The sequence below is a fragment of the Saccoglossus kowalevskii genome, chromosome 3, assembly GCF_978046115.1.
Source record: "Saccoglossus kowalevskii chromosome 3, keSacKowa6.1, whole genome shotgun sequence".
NCBI lineage: Eukaryota > Metazoa > Hemichordata > Enteropneusta > Harrimaniidae > Saccoglossus > Saccoglossus kowalevskii.
Genome location: NC_140643.1, coordinates 41,597,399 through 41,606,410, shown reverse-complemented (window position 1 = coordinate 41,606,410; position 9,012 = coordinate 41,597,399). Strand labels below are relative to the sequence as shown.

Sequence of the window (9,012 nt, the reverse complement as noted above, 5' to 3'; positions counted from 1 at the left end):
TAATCGCGAAAGCGACATATCACAAAATAAGATGTATCTAATAAAATAAAATAAAATATATAAAATGAAAAATAAAAATAAAAAAACGCCGTACAGTATATCAGATTTGAATTTGAATATTGACATAATAATACACAAAATATGCACGTCAAATGTTCAAATGTTCAAATCAAGATTGAATTTGTTTGATTCAATAACTTGATTGCTTAACTGTGAACAATAAATATATTTCCAATGCTACAAGAAAATACATTTTATCTCTCGACCGGTTCTGGCAATACATGTCAAGTATTCTATTATTATTTTTGTCGGTTGATTTTTCCGTATAGAATGCTAAGTGTGAACTGCAAATGTTATTGAATCGGTCTTTTATCGTGGGGGAGTAATCATAGTTATATCACAGGCACTTGACCCACAGGATGGTCTAGGGACATTGTAATGTGTTATTACATTCCTGATACTGAGTGATATATATTTGTCGTTGAGAAATATAATGTTATGTCGTATCTCATGTTTGTGTAGCAATGTAGTTTGATATACAGCACTTCTAATATTATGCATTCCATCCATGTTGTTTTGATAAGTACTTCTACGAAAATTTTAGTTTAGTCTATTTTATGTCCGCTGACTTTATTCGAACGTTGTATTTCAGAATATTGCCTTGTATGTTGTATTTATGTCGGCCAAGTGCTGGCTACTGGGGGAGGTAAACAAATTCAACTTGGGGTAGCGAATCTAGTACCCATGTTTTACCAATGTGAACTCTCATTTGTTTACAACAAGAACACACTTACACTTTTTAAGTGAATTTATTAAACTGTCCTTTAAGCGGCGCTGTCGTCGATTCATTCTTTGCAGGCTGATGGCATGAATCGATAATAATGAAAGTATAACAAACATGACATATAATCGCCTCAATTTGGATCGAAACTCTACGTATAAAAACACTGTGCGATTTGGATTAAAAGTGAATAGTACTGGACGACTGACATTAAACGTAAGTGTTACTGGATGATCGACATAATTTGAAAGTAAATGCCACTGCGGAAATGACATTAGAAAAAGCCCAATGAATATATCATGTCGCCGCCCATTCAACCTTGCCACTAGCCTTGCATAATAGTGGTGTTCTCACTGGACGAAATAAGCTGTTGTCACAAACGCCTTTTATTTGAGAACGTTGTTAAAATGTGTGTATTTTTGGTGTTATTTTAATGAAATAAAATATGGAGTGTATTAATGACAAAAGCAACAAGGGGTATGGCTCCTGATTATTTAAATACGTCGTTTATTATCACAAGAAATCAAACCCATAATCATCCAACTAGATTTCCTCTCACTTTGGGAAAGAAATTCCAAACACCAAATCACAGTCGCTCTATGATAGAAGGGCTTTGACCAAATGTATTTCACATAATTTTAATATGAGTAATGAGTAATTTCACAAATTGTCTGTTTCATATTTTACTTTCTTTTTAAACTGTGTGTATGTTTTTATTTTTTATTTTCCATGTAAACACCATTGTGTTTTGCGTGAAGAAGTGGAACGTATGTACATTGGAAAGCAGCTCGCCTACGCCTGTCGATCAACATATACTCAAGAAAGTTCTGTGAAGATTTTTTTGAAATCAAGGTTTTTAGTCTTCCACAAGTTGAGTATACACGTTAAAATCATACACCAAGAGCTTATGCTAAAATTCAAACCCAACCCCGACAGTACAAGATTACCTGTATGCAATAGCATTCTTCTAATAATCAGAGAGAAATTAGAAAACAGAATAAAAAAAAATGACGCGACAATCAGAAAATGATGGTATAATAATAAAGAAATACAACATGCTTACCAAAATATCGGTGAATTCAAATATTCCACTTGTTCGTCAAAGCGTGCCACATTCCCTTTTTATGTGTGAAGAAGGCAACACATTGTGCACATCTAATCACGTGACTGGTGTACGTCGGATCATATTTACGGTCTTGTCCATCGACCTCTGTTTGTACTGTACACCGTATAAGCGAATAAAAGGTACGACTTTATGTGTCAAATCGAAGGCATTCCAGGCTAATGTTTTGTTGTTGATTAATGAATTTTACCCTCAAGTACGCAAAGGTATTATTTCTATTTTGAGAGGCCGTCATAAACGGTCAGGCAGCACGTTGCGTGGTAACATTTAAAAGCATACAACTTTAAACTGTGGTGCTGTGGACGTTAAACATTACAGTTCCTGTGTCGGGTAATGAAAAGTCTTGAACATAAAATACTTGTTTTCAAATAACTACATGAACCATTTCCTGGCAACATAGTTGTACACGAGTCGTTGAAAAGGTCGCATTAGATCCATGTTCCATAACAAATTCTATGGTAGGACACTCGTCTATTTAGGGTTAAATTACTTGTAGTATCATCATGGCTGAAAGTCGTCGTAGAGAATTATAGTCAGTACCGAGAAAAAAAATACATGCAAGGTGTTACATGGACAACTGTTGAAAAAAAGAAAAATACTAACAGACGTAAAAAATACACTGGTCACACTCTTCCAACCGTCCCTATGGTTTCAAATGTTTCAGTGGCACCGATACGTTTACGGAGGTCGGTGGGGCTGGGGTTAAGAAATACTACCTTATTATGTTGTAAGTGGCTAAGTCCGACATAACTAATGAAAATAACTGGCTTGGGAACCAAGGCTAGATTGCAAATGACTGATATTTCTGAAGTTTGCCGATACATTCACATGGGAGTGTACTCCGGGGTGAGCGAATGCATCACAGAGATATCGGTGAGGGCAGTACAACAATACCCATCTTTCGCTCGCTCGCCTCGTTTCCATCCCTTCACTGTACTGTGGAAGCAGGGTGCTTGACAATTCATTGACAATTCAAGATAAAGAGTGACTAATGGAGACGAGACTAAGCAAGAACTGTTGAGTGCAGTTATACACCCATATACATACATTGTTCTTACATCAAATACTGCGTACATCTCAAGTGATTACATATTGCAGCTATCTGAGCAACACTGCATGGCGACACGTATACCAATACACTGCTGACAGACTGGGAAATCTTACAAGCATATCATTTCATAAATAATTTATGTCATACGATGAAATTTGACAATAGACATAGAAATATATTTAAATGTACAATAAATTTGGTGGGTGACTGAAATCAGAGACTGTAATGCCGCGACTCAACTGAAGAATTATAGTAACAAAAACTGAATTAAGACAAATCCCCATCAACACCCCTGATGGTACATGGGAGCTATGGAAATGACGGTACCAGAGTACCCAGACTCTACGGTGTGTGGAAAAACATGGATCACATCAGCACAGAGGCGGATCCCACATAAAACATTGAGACAAATCCCCATCAACACCCCTGGTGGTACATGGGAGCTATGGAAATGACGGTACCAGAGTACCCAGACTCTACGGTGTGTGGAAAAACATTGATCACATCAGCACAGAGGCGGATCCCACGTAAAACATTGAGATTTACGTGTTTTTCAATAACAAGTATGTATCAATCTTGAACAGAACAATTATAATAAAAGAAGATATGTTTTGCAGCTATGTATGTGTGACTATATGCTGTGTGCCAGATGAACCATAATTCTATTATTTATTTTATTTATGTATTCAATACTGACATGCAACAGTGGCTGATTTTGCCAAAAAAAGGAGAAGTTCGTATTGGGTGTCGAAATCAGTATTATGTGACATTTTTAAGATAAAGGATTGGTCCCTGTTTATTAGAAATCCTGAGCTATAGAACCAGCATAAAACTAGATATACCGTGTGTTCACGAAAATTTAAAAATCTCGTTGTTGTGATTAATTTTCTGTGTATTTTCTAGATATCAAAAGATTTGAAATTACATTTGTTGTGAAAAAAATCATATTCAGTTGGTTACCAAACAAAATTCACAATAAATTTGCTGACGATGTAACATCGCCCGAGAAAACAAGTATGGACACATTTGGTGTCGTTTCTGTTACCTATTACTATTTAAATACTATAATATCCACAATTTTGTTTCGTTTTTTTAATTATTAATTAATTAATGTTTCTTGAACGTTACTAGTTTAGTTTATAGGGCCTATAAAAAATTCCATAACCGTACTAATAATGTTGATATACTGGGAGACTATGATGATAATTTTACTTTGTTTCGATCCATTTGATTTGTGTAATAGCATATCAAATAAAATGGATATGTATTTTTTTAATTGGTTGTACATGTGTAGGTCAAAATGTCAACATTGTGCAATTATAGTTTGGAAAAGTATTAGACTAGATACCGTCTACGATCACAGTGAGATGTTGAAAAATCTGCGAATAGTAGACTAATGAATCGGTCTGAAGTGTTGTGGACAGGCCTTACCTACCGGTCAGTCTGGGCATGCGTATTCCCGTGATTGCGTACTGAAGTCAGGGGAAAGCCAATCAGTGATGACACAGAGTTCTCTGCCGACTACGTAGTTGCATAGCAATACACCAGGCCATTATTGGGTGTAATAAGCGTTAATTATAGATACAATAAGATAACTTTATTGACATTATTCTTTCTATAGAAGATGAACAAAGTCAAGTAAAATTTAAAAAAAAGTAGAAGGATAATCAAATAACACAGTAAATAAAGAAAACAAATTAAAATAAAAGATTAATTAAAAGGCAATTATAAATTAGTACAGAATCAGGTGTTTTACTGTTATTATTAATACACACCTGTTTGCATTATAAATACACCAAGTTTAATGTGGCAGTTTGTCATAATGTAAATAAATTTATCGGAATGATCCATTGAACTAAAATTAGGATTATCCGTATGTAAATCTGTAAAAAGTTTCTGCCTCATTTTATTATGCTGCGGGCAGTCCATAATGTAATGGTACTCATCCTCAACTGAGCTATTATCACATCTTGTGCAGATAATTATATGTGTTTTGCTGATTAGCATGTGTTAGGCTAATCGTCTGATTCGTTACGTAAGTGAATTGACCATGTGATTGGTCAATTGTACCGTTCACCAAGTGGTGTGATGTGCATGTAATTGCGCCAAATCTTATTGTCATCAGTATCGGTTGTAACACCCACCATGTTTACAGCAACAAAATGTATTCATGAATGTTTGTAATACTTTTATTTGTGAATGTTCACTTGTGGTGTTAAGCAAGGATGCAATTTTTAATATATTTCTGATTTATTTGGTAAAAAGGATGATGACCCAGTCTCGATTGGTAAAAAAACGTATAAATTGTATCCAATATGCAGATGATTTAGTATTGGTGTCTAAGACTCCCGAAGGTCTACAAAGTGATGGTTTTTAATACTGGCAACAGAATTCTTAAAAATCAAAATTTCTCAATTAATAACCAAAATATTACAGCAGTGGGTGAATTCTGTTATTTAGGCACTATATTCACACCAAATGGAAAATTTAAATCAAATTTATTAATGTTAAAAAACAAAGCAATGAAAACTTTATTCTCTATACGACAAACCATATTAAATCACAAAATGGTGTCCCCTTCATTGTGTTTAAAGTTATTTGACCAACTAATTTCACCAATTTTAATGTACGGGGCAGAAATCTGGGCTTGTGATTTATTAAAAGATGACAATAATCTTGAACAAACCTGTAATCAATTTTATTGTTTCATACTTGGTGTAAGTAAAACTACATCAGTAATCGGTATTAAAGGAGAACTTGGCAGAACGCCAATAAGAATAAAGGCATCAACATTGGCAACTAAATATTGGTTCAGGCTAAATACCCTGCCTGATAACCATATACTTAAATGTGCTCTCGATGAAGCAGTTAAGAATAATTCTAGCTGGATAAAACATACAAAAAATATAATGGGCCACAATGACTTTGAAACAATAAAATTAAACCATAAAGTGAATAATATTGATCAAATCTCAAATGTTGTTAAAATAAAACTCACAAAAGATTATGAAAAATTATGGAAAGAAAGCTTAAATTCTCCTCACAGTAAAAATGGTAAAGATGGCAATAAAATGAGAACATATAAATTGTTTAAATCGTTTTGAAAATAGAAACTTACCTGACCGAAATAACAAACTTCAGCCTTCGGAGAATTGTGAGTAAATTTAGGCTTAGTGATCATAATTTAGAAATTGAAAGAGGCAGACAACAACGACCAAAAATTCCTGCGGATGAGCGATTTTGTAAAAAATGTCATACAAATTCAGTTGAGGACGAACAACATTTTATCCTAGATTGTGAATTTCTCGATAAAGAAAGAGGGGAGATGTTTCAAGAAATAGGAATTAAAAATAAACTAAATAAAACAGACAATTTCATTAAAATACTGACGTGCTTTATATCCCTGGCAAAGTTTCTAAATAAAGCAAAACAGAAATCAGGTATATGAAAGCTATCACCTCTACGTTGGGAGAATCCTGTAACTATCATTAATTTGTTTTTCCTATTAAGCTTTTAACATCTTTTAATTTTAATTTTAATTTTGTCTTATAGTTTAGCTACTGTATTTTTTTTCTTATGATTTGTATTTTATTTACCATACTGCGACTTCTGATGGCATAGTAGTGTAATAAAGTTATTATTATTATTATTATTAAGGTAGAAGCCTACTCGTAAATTAAAAAAACCAGAATTTATTCATTTTGCAATAAACTGTACTTCAAGGCAATATAGTAATATTGACAAAAAAAAGTTGGGGTCACCTGCCTTTTTATCGAGAAATTGATGGTTGTATTTAGTGACAAGTCGTCATTTTGACACTATTATAACACTTTTACCACAGATTCCTATGGCAGAGATATTATACAATATCTCAAAATCTAGCCTGGTGACAAAGGCTGAAAAAGTCATATATTGTTAATGCTGGAGTACTGAATTGTTGTTCTGAATTATTTAAAAAATCTGGGTTTTAAAAAGTGTAAAAAATGCAATTTTTCTTAACATTGTGTTCTAAGGAATTGTTCTAAAAATAGCAATTTTCAAGAAATATTAGAATACATTTCTTAAAAAAAGCTTAACTGTAACAAACAAAATAATGCTATTTCATTGTACCATGTGACATTAGCTTCATGATTGTACATAATAAACTAATTAACATTGTCATGCGATTTATGACCAATTTGGTCATAAATTAGCTTCTACCTTAAGGAGAGGGAATTGTAAAATTAGTACATGTACCATGATAACTGAATATACTATGACATGACCACAGTCGCTCGTAACATAACAATAGACTCTTATCACATATTGCCCCCCCCCGTGTATAATAATGCACATGATGGCAAAAAATAATCGCATTTATTTGTTATTACCTAAAAGTGATTGTAGACAGTGTGGCGTGTGCTACTTATAATTAAAACATATCCAAATGACTTTACCTCGTAGGCTCCAGCATGTGATAGCATGCTTGGTAGAACAAAATCATTTGAGTTGCGCCCTCCACTGATGGGTACATGATGTCTTCACAGAGGGCGCAATTCACCTAGACACTATTGTGTATCGACTGAAATTCTGGTTTTATTTTTGTTTAATTCTCTTCCAGCTAAATTACCTTAATAAAACCCCAGTGAATGTTCGGAAGGAATATATTTTTTCCCATAACGAAGCAGTGAATTAAAACATAGTGAATATATAATCCACCAATACTAGGCCCATTGACAAACGTTCTTCACAGTTAAATTAATAAAGAGGGAAATGTCTGGTAAAATTACAATAATGTTTCAACATGTGTATGTTTGGCCTTACTACACAATTATTGATTGTTTGAATATTGATAACTTTGTATTGCAATCCATTAAATGTTGAATGATGAATCATACATGGTATACATGTACTTTAGATAGATATAATGGGGTCACACGAAGAGCCGTAAAACTGCTTTTAAAGTCACTTGGGAGGGTCTGCCAATCGAATCACTGGGCGTTTCTGAGCGAAATTAAATTGTGTTCGAAGATTAGACATGGCATGATACAGCTGCAACACACTGTTTATACGAGCAGTTTCATCTTCACACTCAAATGCAGTACACTAGTAGTGTCTTGGATTAACGTTTGCAGATTCCTAACTAACAAACTGACTAAATGAATAATAATAATAATAATAATAATCCTTTTTTCTTCATCTGTCGTGTTTGGGATTGAAATTTTTGACTCGGCGTTTAGTTGGTTTCTTTAATTTTCATATAATTTGCAGTTACGCAGAAAATGCTTTTCATCTACAATTTCGTCTATATCACACACAGGACATTTCCTTTTGCTTGAATCTATTTTATTGTAGCGACCCATTTCTATTTGTAGAACATAGGCACTAATTCTTAGTTAGTGCTGGTGAATGAATGAATGAATGAATGTCCGTCGTTGATTGTAACTACACAAATGAATTGTTCGAATTTGGCCGAGTCATTGGTAGTTTATAAATCGGGTTGTATTATCCAGTGGCAAACATCCACCAACTTGGGGAGTACTAACATCTAACGCAAGAGCGTGGGGCATTTCATCCATTGAGACGCCTGCACACGACACCCATTGTAAGCTTCTGAGTGACTGCAAGGAAAGACGTTTGAAAAGATCCATAATACGCAGCTTTTTCGCTGAGATTTGCCGGTATCTGCTGCAAGTCTGCTCACAGAGAAAGTGCCACTCGAAATCACTGACTATTATCATTTGACGTTACCCAGAGGTAAGGAAATTATTAAAATATGTCTAATCAATATGTAGGCATCGTGATCAGAGAGACCTATTTCCTTGAAGTTCACGCTTACAGAATCCAGTTCGGCGATACACACGAGTGATACGCTCACTTTATATTATTGTTTTTCTGTCATAGCTTAGTATGTGTGTTACTTCCGGTTTCTACAAAAACCAATGTACATATTTTCCTCAGCGAAAACGGCAGATAAGTCTGAACGGTTTCCCAGTTATTGTTGATGTTTTCGGTCAGCGCTGCTCTACACCGTGCTTTCCGTCGTCGAGCAGATGGGCAGTAGCCATTCAGATGTCT

General features: G+C 34.3%; 1 protein-coding gene across 1 annotated transcript in view; it reads left to right on the top strand.

Moving 5' to 3' along the window:
- Positions 1–8,496: 8,496 nt before the first annotated feature.
- LOC100368987 (dystroglycan 1-like) overlaps positions 8,497–9,012 on the top strand; it is a 42,845-nt gene continuing 42,329 nt past the window's right edge. Inside the window, exon 1 of the mRNA XM_085497224.1 lies at positions 8,497–8,691. The gene's annotated coding sequence lies outside the window, so the exon portion shown is untranslated. The remainder of the gene's footprint in view (positions 8,692–9,012) is intronic.